This window comes from Neolamprologus brichardi, chromosome 23, assembly GCF_056152115.1.
Source record: "Neolamprologus brichardi isolate AB-2024 chromosome 23, ASM5615211v1, whole genome shotgun sequence".
Taxonomy (NCBI): domain Eukaryota; kingdom Metazoa; phylum Chordata; class Actinopteri; order Cichliformes; family Cichlidae; genus Neolamprologus; species Neolamprologus brichardi.
In genome coordinates this window covers 19447635-19461964 of record NC_142125.1, presented here as the reverse complement: position 1 = coordinate 19461964, position 14330 = coordinate 19447635, and the positions used below count along the sequence as shown (strand labels likewise).

General features: G+C 42.3%; 1 protein-coding gene across 7 annotated transcripts in view; it reads left to right on the top strand.

The window, feature by feature from the left end:
• agap1 (ArfGAP with GTPase domain, ankyrin repeat and PH domain 1) overlaps positions 1-14330 on the top strand; it is a 185051-nt gene that overhangs the window by 113443 nt on the left and 57278 nt on the right. The window lies entirely within an intron of this gene.

Below are 14330 nucleotides of genomic sequence, written 5' to 3'. Positions count from 1 at the left end.
TGAGCACCTCATTACGTTCACACAGATTATTCTGCTGCTTTAGTCTATGCTGTGTTCAGGTCATGTGGGAATTATGACTTCTGCTAAATCACTGGTTACTTCATTCCAAATTAAATTTTATTTTACTTATCTCTGGTTTTTCAGTATTTTAAGGTCAATCAGCTGTTGTGTTTCCAGTGTCCTCACTAAGACGTTATTCTACAGTAATTATCTGAGATCAAGATCATAACAGTACTAACTGTGTGTGTGCTATCAGAGGATCATATAACTGGTTTAAAACATAATAGTGGCTATATACTGTGAAGAAAAACCCAATTAAAAAAACAAAAACTCAAAGATTAACAACAAATTAGATTTTCTCACTATGTCAACTTTTTTTAAGCATCTTAAAAATTTAGGAAAAAATTATATTCTCTTGACTTAATTCCAATTCAGTTCAAAATTAAAAATTTTATGGAACAAAAACATGAAAAAAAGATAATTTACTCAAATTAAAATTGAAGTGTCAGCGGGAAAATGTATAAATGTATAATTTTTGGTGAAATAAAAAAATAAAAAGGTGTCGCCAGCACCCTTTTATTTTAAATAAATAATAATAATAACTAAAATAACTCTCGAAGCATTAAAGAAATTTAAAATCTGAATATTGAGATTTTTTGAGATTATTTCGTTTCTTCTGGATGCTTGATGTCGATCCAGAAATATTAACATGTAGTGAACACATGAAACTACAGATTTCATCAGGTGAAGAATGTTTCTGTTCGCGTCACATCCTAACCTCACAGTCAGAGGACCACTGTTCGTTATCCAAATTCATGCTAATAAAGCTGGACGAAGACTCCGCCTCCTCCAGAGCAGAGTGAGAAGAGGAGGAGGAGGCGCTGCGAGGCTGAGCGCAGAGCTTCCTCCTGTTGTATTTTTTGGAAGTGGACGTTAATTGATTTGATGATTCCCTGTGGCCGCTCTCGCCTCGTCTCCTGCCTGCTCCTCAGTGTCGACACTGGCTCAACACACCGCTGACCTGCTGCCTCATTACACCGCGTGTGTTTTAAATGCACTGTGTGTGTGTGTGTGTGTGTGTGTGTTAGAAAAGAGGCTGCTTTTCACATTCAAGGTTCAACTACCTTTTCCCCATTATCGCTCCATTTGCACTCCATTTTACCTTCTGTATGTGTGTCTGTATCTGTGTGTGTGTGTGTGTGTGTCATTAGCATCATACTCACACTTGTTTTTAATGAGACTCTCTCCCTCACCTTTTAGTCTTCAAGCACGAACCCATTATTTTCTCATCCAGGTCTTTTACTAAAGTTATTTTATTTGCTTGCACCTTGAAATGTTCAGTATTAAAAAAAAAGCTCATAAAAAGAGAAAATAAACAGGCTACATTAAATTAAACTGCACTGAAATTAAAAATTAAACAAAATAAAATAAAACTACCATCTATTGACCTGAAATGTGCAAAAATTGGCAAATTGTGTGTAACTAGTAGAAGCCACTATTCAAATTTGGCATCGTCTTTACCCATAGAAGGCGACTTGCTGAATCTACAAATTTTCATGACAAAAAAATAAAATAAAACATTTCTAAATGTAAAAAAAAACAGTAGCTTTTATCTTAATAACCCAGAGGTGTGGATTTACCCATTGCTTTATAAAACCTCAATTATGACTATGATCATGTTGATGCTTTGGATCCAGAAGTGAAGATATTTGGATAAGAGGGTGGGCGCTTATAACTAATGTGAGTTAACCTGATTAGCGAGCTCTATTCATAAACTATATAGACACAGGAACAGATGATAGTTAGTTAGTGAGTTATTAGTAATTAACTTGTTTACAAAAATGCTACGAATATCTGCATTAAAAATCTCCTGAAAGGTACAGACTGAGCATAAGCTATTACTATATGCTGATGATGTAATTCTATTTATTACAAAACTACACACAACAATCCAAACACAGTAAAATTCACCCCCTTTGCAGTCATTATGAATAGAATACAAGACATTTTTTGTAACGAGCTGTAATGTTTATTTGTGCTTTCGAGTTAGGTATTTGAACGTGGTGATTGCCTCAGTTTTGGAGCCAGCCCCTAGTGGACATTAGGGAAAGGGCAATTTCTGGTGCTTAATTTCAGTTGTTTTGGAGGTTTAAGCTTCATCTTTAAGAAAGAAGCAGTTCACACCATTCAAGTTGCTGGTAAAAATTATACAACATCTCTTTCACTGGCTGTGATAACTTTTCCTACTTTAAATTAAATTTGTCAGAGACATTTTCAGTCTGAAATCTTTCTGCAAAACCCATCTTCATCTCATGACCACTAAACTGGCCTCTGATTAACATTGTACTGTCGAGGTAGAAGGCAGCTGGCCTTAAAAAGCAGCATCGAGATCCTCACTAAACAATGAAAATCTGAAATCGAAGGTTCTTAATAAATGTTTAAATGAATAAACCTCTATTATGTTTGTTGCCCTGTCAATCAAACAGAAAGAGGGGGGGATTTTAATGTCTTCTTCTTTAGAGTTTCTGTAGAATTTCTGGAGTAGTAGCTGTCTTCTCACTGTCACCAGCCACCTTCTTCTTCTTTCCAGTTTATTAGTGTCACCTGTGTATGTGTTGTACCTGAATGTGTGTGTGTCTGAGCCACTTGTTGCCCGCCCTGATCTCATTAGAGCGACTCTTAGCGCGACACTCGACAACTCGAGGTGACGGCGGTTCACTTCTTAAAGGGGAACGCCTTCGTTAAGAGAGTCCAGAGCTCATTAAGACAACACACATACACGCACACACAGAGACAGAGGCCAGGTCACTGTGGCTGTAATGAGAACAGGGCGGATCTCGACCCTGACACTATTAGCCAAAACAAATTTACACAAACACGTAAACACGCTGGTCATGAGTAGCATTCACAGCAGCGAAGGTTTGTCTCTGGTTTTTCTTTTTCTTGTCTGGTTTTCAGTGTTAAAAAAATGACACAAAGACTGTCAGTAAAAGTAAAGACACTTGATTTGGTTTCATGAGACAAAGAAAACCGGCCCATTTTTTTCTGATTGATCCAGTGATCAGTCAGGTAATCAGGACACAGTAATTCTAAGACCTTCGGTTTCCTTTCTAGAAGTTTATCCTCCTTTCTGACACTTAGACTAAAATGTATTAATGAACATCATGTTTTATTCAGTAAAACTTAAAAATAAAAACTGAGCCCCTTAACTCATCAGGAAAGGACAGAGATCGAGGCAGACGAGGGCTGTTTTCTTCTATACAACCAGAGGTCTTTAGGTTTAGGTTTCTGTTTTATACTCTCAGAGGTGTTGTTATGTGACGTAGCTTAAAAATGCTTCATTTAACAGACATGCTAGCATTAGCCTAAACAAAAACAACTCAGGGTTGCAATTGATCCCTGAAACTAAACAAACCCTCCATGAATCAAATATTCTGCCCATTTTGAACATGTTTTTTTTGGATAGTCAAATTTCCTGCTATGTTTAAGTGTACTGTAGCTGCTAGCTTCTTAAGCTTAGCTTGCTTGCTAACATGATCTCTGTCTAAATCTTATACGAAGCCACATAAGTGTTATGTCCCTGTTATACAATCCTCTACAATCTTCCACATTGGAAGATGGTGACAGCATCACTTCAGCTTTGCTTTTATTTTATCTATTTTTTTTAATCAGTCAATTTATTTATTTATTTATGATCTCCGTACAGCTCTTTGGCAGCAACAGTAAAGTGTGTGAGGTTACAACAACTGAGAGCTACATGACGGGCTGTAATGACACCAAAGTATGGCTTGTGCCAGCGGATGTGACATCACTTTTATCATGCGGTGTTGTTTGTGAGGGCAAGAAGGGGCTAAGTTATTGTCTAAAGCGGGAACAAGAGGACATATAAACTGTTCCTACTTCTTTACTTCTTTAAACCACTGAGGAGTAAACCACTTAAATATGTTTGCAAATGCAAATGAAGCTCCAGAGTGGTGCGTTCAAATGTGGTCTTATAACCTGGAAACTTTCCAATCCATCCGCTCACCATTGTGTAATGAATATTTGATTTAATAATGAACATGTTTATGCTAATGAACTCTCTGAGGGATTACATTCACGTCTGCCACCTGCACGATGAACCAAACCAGGAAACACATGTGGTGTTGAAGCTGAAACCTCCTGCGAAGATGCTCCACTGCGACTTGAAGCCACAGAGGAAATGCTGGCTGTACCAACACCCGATTGGTCGTTTTTTTGTTTTTGTTTTCTTCTTCTTCTTCTTTTTTGAAGTGAGCGGATGCGTCCAGCTTTGTTTACAGAGGCTGTTGACGGCGCAGGGTTCCTCCGACATCTGCTCCACGCCGCTAATTAGCCGATAATTACCGGAGAGAGAGGGAGAGGCTCGCTCATGTCTCTGTCAAGCGGCTGACCGAGGTGCTTTGAAAACCAACAATCTAACAAATTAATTTCCTTCGACACAGCAGCCGAGCCTCTGGGACCGGACACACTGGAGAGGTGCTCGTTGTTGGGGGGTTTTCCCCTCTTTTTTTCTGTAAACCTTTATTTACTTTGGGAAGGTTCACTGAACTCGACATTTTCACCAAGTCCCACCTGAGAAATAGAGAGGACAAACGCTGCCAAAATCAAAACAGAAACTTAAAATTCTTAAAACTTTATCTAATTGAGTTTTGAATATTTTTTCTGGATCCTTTTTATCTTACTTTATTCATGAGTTTCACAGGCCTCTATCATCAGTATGATAATTACCTTGATAAAAAACTTATGTAAACTTCAGGTAGGAAAGTATGGAGGACTGCAGGTGCCAAAATCAATAATAAATAATAAAAAAAATCACTCTATTAAATGCATCAAAATAATTAATGTAAATTAAAAGTTGATAAGTTGATTATCCTAATTTAATTTGTAAAAGATGGCGCCGGTGAGGTCGGCTGCCGTCACGACTGCTCCGACCACCTTTTCTTTGTTTTTGTTCTTTAAGTTAGTTTTCAGCGTTTCTAAATCGGCAAAATCATCACCATTGGGTACATTAGGTATGACAGTGACACTCTTGTTTCTATTGGTATACGATGTACTCACAATTCGAAGTTTTTAACTCCGGATCCGAGCTGGCCGAGTGAGATCTTGAGGGGGAACAAAGGACGCGACGCGAAGCGGCGGCCTCGAGGGAAACGAGCCGGCGTCAGGAACAGGCTGAGAGCTCGTGCACACCGCACACCTCTGCCTAGCATCCTGCTCGCCAACGTCCAGTCACTGGAGAACAAGCTTGATGACCTCAGGGCCAGGATAAAGTTCCAGAGAGACATTCGGGACTGCAATCTCCTCTGCTTCACCGAGACATGGCTGAACCCAGCGGTGCCGGACCACGCCATCCAGCCGGCCGAGTTCTTCTCGGTTCACCGCATGGACAGGACACGGGACTCGGGGAAGTCAAGGGGAGGCGGCGTGTGTTTAATGGTGAACAACAATTGGTGCAACAGTGCGAACGTTGTTCCTCTCACACGCTCCTGCACACCAAATCTGGAACTACTGTCCATCATGTGTCGTCCTTTTTATCTACCTCGAGAGTTTACATCGGTCATTATAAGTGCCGTTTATATTCCACCACAAGCGGACACGGTCACCGCCTTATGCGAGCTGCATGAGGCACTCACACAGCACCAGACACAACACCGGGACGCTGCGCTTATTGTAACGGGAGACTTTAATAGTGCCAACCTCAAACGCGCAGCGCCGAACTTTTATCAACATATCACCTGCCCCACCAGAGGTGAAAGGACACTAGACCACTGCTACACTACGGTCAAGGACGGCTACAAGGCACAATCCCGCCCTCCGTTTGGCAAATCCGATCACGCCGCCATCTTCCTCATGCCAAAATACAAACAAAGGCTGAAACGGGAAGTTCCGGTTCAGAGGAAGGTCGCGCGCTGGACGGATCAATCGGTGGCCGCGTTACAGGACGCACTCGACGACGCAGACTGGGACATGTTCAGAAACAGCTCCGACGATGATGTCAACGTGTTTACGGAAGCGGTTGTGGGATTCATCGGGAAACTAGCGGATGATACCGTGGAGACAAAGACTATCACAACGTTTCCCAACCAGAAGCCGTGGGTGGATAAAACCATCCGCGACGCTCTGAGATCCCGCACCGCTGCCTACAACACGGGACTCACGACGGGGGACATGGACCTGTACAAAGCCGCGTCATATAACGTGCGGAAGGCGGTGAAAGAGGCGAAGCAGCGCTACGGGAGGAAACTAGAGTCACAACTCCAACAGAGTGACTCTAGGAGCCTGTGGCGGGGAATAAGGACAATAACGGATTATAAAGCACCAACAACCGGTATGACGAACACGGCCGTGACTCTGGCAGATGAGCTGAACACTTTCTATGCTCGCTTCGAGGCTGCAGCTAAGGACTCCAACGATGCTAGTGCTAGCGGCGCTAACGGCTGCAGACAGGAAGATACTGCCAGCACCGGAAATGTGCTCGTCATCTCCGAGCATGAAGTAAGGAGAGCCTTCAAGAGAGTGAACACCAGGAAAGCAGCAGGACCAGACGGCATCCCAGGTCGTATCCTCAGAGACTGCGCATACCAGCTAGCACCTGTGTTCACTGAGATATTCAACATCTCTTTATCTCAGTCGGTGATCCCCACATGCTTCAAAGAGTCCATCATTGTTCCTGTCCCAAAGAAACCCCACCCTGCTTCTCTCAATGACTATCGCCCTGTAGCCCTCACCTCAGTAGTGATGAAGTGCTTTGAACGCCTGGTCAGAGACTTCATCATTTCTTCACTACCAGACACACTGGACCCACTACAGTTCGCTTACCGTCCAAATCGTTCCACAGACGATGCCATCTCTCATCTCCTCCACACATCACTTACTCACTTGGACACTAGAAGGGGGAATTATGTTAAAATGCTCTTCATAGACTACAGCTCTGCATTTAATACCATAATTCCCTCCACACTCACCACCAAGCTGGAGCATCTGGGACTCAGCTCATCTATGTGTCAGTGGATCTCCAACTTCCTAACTGGCAGACCACAGGCAGTAAGGATGGGCGGACATGTCTCAGCCTACACCACTCTCAGCACTGGAGCCCCCCAGGGGTGTGTTCTGAGCCCCCTGCTGTACTCCCTGTACACATATGACTGTGTGGCCACTACCAGCTCCACCACCATCATCAAGTTTGCTGACGACACCGTCGTGGTGGGCCTGATCTCTGACAACAACGAGACGCCCTACCTGAAGGAGATTAGGAATCTGGAGAACTGGTGCCAGAGGAACAACCTCCTTCTAAACGTCAGTAAGACAAAGGAGTTGATAGTGGACTTCAGCACTAAGCAGGAGAGGAACTACCAGACCCCCGTCATCAACGAGTGCCCAGTGGAGAGAGTGGACAGCTTCAAATACCTCGGAGTTCACATCACGCAGGACCTGTCATGGTCCTGTCACATCAACACCGTGGTGAAAAAGGCCTGTCAGCGTCTCTACCACCTCAGACGCTTGAGAGACTTCCGACTGCCCCCCAAGGTGCTCAGGAACTTTTACTCCTGCACCATAGAGAGCATCCTGACGGGAAACATCTTAACCTGGTTCGGGAACAGCACCATGCAGGACAGACGAGCTCTACAGAGGGTTGTGCGTTCAGCTGAGCGCACCATCCGCTCAGAGCTCCCTGACCTGCACTCAATCTACAGCAGACGGTGCTGGACCAAGGCCAGGAAGATCGTGAAGGACCTCAGCCACCCCAACAACGGACTGTTCTCTCTGTTGAGGTCAGGAAAGCGATTCTGCTCCCTGAAGACCAACACAGAGAGACTGAGGAGGAGCTTCTTCCCGCAGGCGATACGGTCTCTCAATCACACCACCACACAGGACTGACCCACACATATAGTTCTTACACACACTGGACACTCTGGACATTGTTTTCACTTCATCACTTTAAGCATATTTGCACAACACTGGACATTATATTCCTCATTTCCAGTTAATATTTGTACAGCTGCTGTTATTGTGTGTATATATATTTATATTTCTCATACATTCTTATATATGTTTATATATGTCTATACTGTGTATTTTGTTGTACAGTTATCTTATTTTCAACTTTAATTTATATATTTTATCTTATTCTTTCCCAGTTAAATTACCCTTCATTCTAATTTGTGTTGTACAGTTATCTCATTCTTAACTTAATTTTTTATATTTTATTTTATTTTATTCCTTCCTGGTTAAATTTACCCCTTTTTTATTTTTTCATATTTATTTATTTATTTCCTATCTTATTCATAGCCTTTTTTTTTTTTTTTTTTTTTTAAGGTCACGAGCAGTTGTCCAAGCATTTCACTGCATATCGTACTGTGTATGACTGTGTATGTGACAAATAAAATTTGATTTGATTTGATTTGATTACATTTATTTATATTCCTTTATTTATTTACTTTGTCATTTATCTAGTTATTAAGGAACAATAAGGGGATGCAAAGAAAAAGCAAACTGAAAGTAAAATGAAGTGAAATAAAAAAATAAGGAAAATGCCTGAACAGATATTGAAAAAATTAATAAATGGATGAATAAGTAATTATTTGTTCAGCTGAATTCCCAAATTACTATGTGTTAATTTGCATGTTTTCTTTGCTAGTGGCTCTAAAGCAGCCTGTTAGGACCACATGTTCACTAACTGTAACTCTCAGGGCTTCTTCTTTTTCTGCATTGCATTGCTAGCTACAAAGATTTGTGATGTGGACTGTATTAACATCTAAAATGATCTCTCAGAGAGAAAATTAGAAGCAACAAATAGCATTTTTCTTTGTGCGTTCATTTATGTTTATGTCAGCTACCTTCCGGTCAGTTGAATATGCGGATTCACTGCCATTTACTTGAGATGTGCTTCCTGTAAACAGAAATCCCTCTCCCCAGCACTCTGTCTATCAGTATTTGACCTTTGTGCTGCATTTTGTAGTTTTAATCGTAACTCTGTCAATATGAAACATTGTTTTCATGTTGGTTGCCTCATCTATCTGATTGAGATCACCTTTTTGCACATCTGCAGATGAGTCTTCCAGACTTCCTAAGATATCTGGCTTGTTTGTTTTCCCACCTAGAGGAAACAGATGTGTAAAACTCATATTAGACCTCAGAACTCTCCAACCAGGACTTCAAACTGAGCTCCAAGTATGCAGCTAGAAATGTTACAACCTCCAAACAGAGCTCTGACCTGTCCGACATCCCTACTTTACCGCTGATGCTTTGTAGAAGAACTGTTAATAGATTCCCTGACCTCCACCGAGACGACCTCCTCCTGTAAATGAACATTTTGCATCTCCTCCTGAGCTCCACTTGGAGTCTGAAGTCTCAAGGCTTTCGGATGCTGTCGCCTTCTTCCTGCGAGGAGCTGATTAGTGTCGTGCTTGTAATTGCCTCTCGCGGGGTTGCAGACGAGCACGGGGCTGGGTGGTTTTGACAAGTCTACTCGTCCCCCCTCGGCGCGGGGCGCTTTGTAAGGAGTTAAATTGGATGGTTAATTCGGGTGTTATTTACCCTGTAATTCATTAGTTTCGCCCCGCCATTGGCAGCGGGCAGGCTGTAATTTCACGCTTCGCAATAAAAGATGTCTCATAATCTGCTTCATTTAGCAGCCAAAGAATTTAATGAAATTAACTGCAGCCCTAATTAAGACGGTGAATATTAAAGACCTGCTATCAAGGCTTTAACGAGGGTGACATGATCCGCCTTCCGCCGGATTGGAAAAATATCATTTCCCTGGGAAAGGTTGTCACCGCTCGGAGCCATTTTGGCCATGATGACATTTTTGTCATGCACACTAACCCCTGGAAATGAGATTTTTTGGGGGGTGGTGGCGGTGGGTGGAAGATGTGTTGGAGGGATGTCTCTCCCTTTTTAGTTTGAGAAATAATTAAAACAAGGAACACAGGCGTCAATCAAAGAGCATTTTTAGACCGTGCTCATTACGCCGCTGCGTGGCAGTCTCCATGGAGCAATCCCGAGTTTTTGTTTGGCACGGAGGTGTTGCTCTGAGCTCACTGGAAGTGTCCCTGTGGTTGCTTTGTTGTTTCACACCGTATGAGAAAGTGTGTGTGTTTGGGTGTGTTGTTACACTTATTTGATGAAAAGCTGGACAAAAGTGCCCGGCGGTGACCTGAAGGGTTCTCGCAGAGGAAGAGGAGTCATGTTTCCTTCACATCCTGTCTCTCACCGAGCGTCGAGCCGAGCGAGGGGCGAGGTTTTTTATCCACTAATGAATTGAGACTGCTGAAGTAAGGTTTGGATAATTGAGTTTCTAATTAATTACCCAGAACTCTTATCAGATAAATCAGCCCCTCTTCAGCCCCCCTCTTCTTCTGTGGTGTTTTATTTGATCTGGTCTGCGTCTTGCTCCCCTGGGCTTGCCCTTCGCTGTCCTTGCCTCATCAACAGTGACCTTGTCATGGAGCCTGAAGCTGCTGCGTGGCTGTCAGTGTGTTTTGATGGTAGTTATGGGGTTTGCCCTCTGCTGTGGTGGTTTTTTAATGATTTTTACTGTTTACTTCGAGGCAACAAATCTTGTTTTTTAAATTCCTGTCATCCTTTGTAGTGATCAGGTCAAGAACCACATGGAGAGAAATGAATCAAAAGAACTGGAGCTCCACCAGGGCCGTTCAGTCCCCTTTATTTGTTGTTTTAATCATGGAAAATAAATCTTAATAACTCTGCATCCAGAACACTCACAGTTCAATTTGATTTTAAGCCTTAGTTTGCGAAGAAATAATCATAAATAGGGTCTTGGCTGAAAAATGAATATTCAGTCAATTTTAAGGGCAAAAACATCAACCTGTGGACAAATCTGTGGGAACAAAGTAACAAAATGTAAACTCCATGTGGTGTCATTAATAGCCTCCCCACCCACATTTCTTATTTTATTTCACTTTTCACTGTCAAATAAAAGCCCAAAATAATTACATTAACCTTTCTCAACACAAGAAAAAACCTTGTCCACACTAAATGCAGGCATTTAACACCCTGTATGTCAATTCTCAAGCAAAACCCATCATAAATAATCTCACTTTTATTATCACATTTTTAACCTTTTGTCAGAAAAAGCAAAAAGGGCTTGTTTTTGTCAGGTATCAATGAGTGATGTGTGATTCATATTTAGTTTGAAAACTGGAAATACATTAATACATTGCAAGATGAGAGAAGGAGACAAAGAGAACAGTAATGGAAGACTACCTGCTAGCATGCTCACATTAGCTGTACACTTTCAAAAAACCAATCCCTAACTACGTTCAGACTAAGCCATTCGGGGAAATACCTGGGGGTTAAGCATCCGCAGACAGTTACCAGATAGGAATGCCAGTGGTTAATGCTGAAAGGTAGTTCGGGCATATAGTTAGGATAGCTCCCTTTAGTGGTTTTAGAAGCAAGCCCAAATATGAAGAAACCCCAGGGTAAACCCACGACCTGCTGAAGAGTTTATATATATTTTCTGGTCTGGGAATGCTATGGAATTTCCCAGAAGGAACTGGAAAGTGAAAAGCTTGAAAGAAGGATCTCTAAAAAAATCTTTGATTAGCCTGCTGCCCAAGTTCAGATAAACCAAAGGCGATGGATAGATGGAATTCCAGGAATTATAGTATTGGGAGCCACGAAGTTCAGTGGTTGGTAGAGCAAAATTACTTTTTGTGTTCTTACAGTTTAATTTTTCATCTTGGTAGCACAGATGTTTAGATGTTTTGTCGTTGTTTACACTTTTAATGACAGTTTTCAGTGTTGCATCATATCTTGGAGGGTGAAAAAAGATTTGAGTTGTAAGAACTCAAAGGCAACATTGTCTTCAACAATTAGTAGAACTGCAAAAAAGTTCCTACATTCAAAAGAGCCTAATTCCAGGACGTAGTGCTTGCACTTTCAAGTCATCCATAAAGACATGATCTTTAGTTTTGGACTGCCTTTGAAAAGTCCACCCGGATTTTCTGATTCGTTTTCTAATCTGTGACAAACGGCACCAGTCTACTCTAAATCACTGTGAAGAAGATCTACCTACTATGACCTGCAGCAGGGGGTCAAAGAGCTTTCAGTTGCTTCCCACAAAGAGGATATTTACCTGGAGTAAGTCAGACAGCATCGGCCCCTTTCCTTTATTTTCTCTTTTTGTCTTCTTGGAGATTAGAGGAGTGAACATTTCACACTCTGTCCTCTTGTCTGAGAGGATGATAGATGACCTGCAGACGCTGCTCCGGCTGGATCAGATGGCCACCACGATACAGAAGGGATCCCTTTCTCGTCACCCCCCTCGCACTCCTCTGTCGGCGGGGGGTGACACCTCTAATTTAGCCTCCTGCTCTCGGGGGACGTTGAAGAACAAAAGGGCCTTAGCTCCTTTGAGATCATCCTGTTCTGTGGAGGGTTTGTCCACTGATATTGCCTCCCCCGTATCTCCTCCAAGATCCGCTGTCACACTCTTCAGGAGGCCCCGGTAGAGTCCATTGTCTGAGCAAAATAGGGGGGTGATTGAGTGATTAGAGAGTAGATTAGTCTGTATCAATAGGCAGGCAGCCTCCAAGAGGAGAAAAGTTTTCCTTCTAATTTGACTCACACAATGGAAGAAGGAATTATGGTTCATGTTACTGTTCATGTTCCTCAGTTTTAGCTTCAGACAAAGAGGTAAAAGTTGTGTCTTGTGAGCACACCTTTACGCCTCAGAAATCATTTTCTGTGCAATATGTTCCTCCTCGAACATGTCGGACATGTGACAGCTGTGGTCTTTAATCAGAGACCCTCAGGTATGAGCCTTTCCGATGCGTCGTCTAACGAATGACTTCATCTCTTGGCTTCCCCCGAGCTAGCGACCTTTTCTTAAGCACTACCCCACAATACTTCAACCGAGGCAAAGAAGTGAAGGTAGAGAGTGTCTCGGGGAGTTTTGTTTTTTGGGGGGTTGTCTGTCTACATCTATTTGTCTATCCATCCTTGTTTGCTTTCTTTCCCACTGAAACCCAACACAGACCCTTCATGCCCCTTTGTTTTGTTCTCCAGAGAAGAATCCTCATTGATGCCCTTGGACGTTTTCTGTTGCTTAACAAATGACTTCATCTTCCCGCTCCCCGGAGCTAGCGACCTTTTCCTAAGCACTACCCCACAATACTTCACCAGGGCGGAGAAGTGCCTCAGTCGGAGGGGAGAGAGTATATTTGAGGATGTATTTATCTCCCCACATCTATTTTCCAATGTGGAGACCTTGTGAGCTGTCATAGCTGCTCTCCCCTCTCCTCCTCCTGAAGGTAAAATAAGTGTGTCACTAAGCTCGGGGAGGTGAATAATGAAAGATATTACCCATCATGAGGATTTCAACGTGGCGTTCAATTAGCCTTCCTCTCGCACAAACTGATCGCTTGTCATCCTCAGGATGAATGGACAAAATTAATCCACTGACGTCTCCCTCCCCAAAACCCGGGTTTGGGTGAAGGTCTGTGAAAGATGTTGGTTCATCTCTCAGCTTCGTTTGGTGGTGATCAACCATCCACCTCTTATCGCTCCATTGTCTTGTTTCAATTTACTTTCTCTTTTGATCCTGTAGTGCAAAAATATTTCACTTTTTGTTTTAGGATTCAGGTAAAATCTTAAAATGTATTCAATTCAATTCAATTTTATTTATATAGCGCCAAATCACAACAACAGTTGCCTCCAGGCACTTTATATTGTACAGTAGATCGTACAATAATAGATACAGAGAAAAACCCAACAATCATATGACCCCCCACGAGCAAGCACTTTGGTGACAGTGGGAAGGAAAAACTCCCTTTTAACAGGAAGAAACCTCCGGCAGAACCAGGCTCAGGGAGGGGCGGCCATCTGCTGCGACCGGTTGGGGTGAGAGAAGGAAGACAGGATAAAGACATGCTGTGGAAGAGAGACAGAGGTTAATAACAGATATGATTCAATGCAGAGAGGTCTATTAACACAAAATGTAGATGAAAGCAACTTTTTTTTCCCATTGATTTTTAATTCTTTTCTTCCATAATGCAACCAAAACACATCAGAATACATTTTTGATGTCAGGCTGTGAAAATTAGGGGTGGGTTTTGATGATCGATTTGTCCATTAAAATCGATTCTAGCTTGGATAACGTGATATCAATTCATTAAAATCCTGAATCGATCTTTTAATATAAATTTATTTTGCCCGAAGCGCCAGAATTTCAGCTTAAACCTCAAACAATTTACAACAACCACCAAACAGCTAAAACAGTAAATGAGAGCAGGTACACGGATTCTGCACAAAGACGTAAACACACAGTGCGGACCCGCCGACGG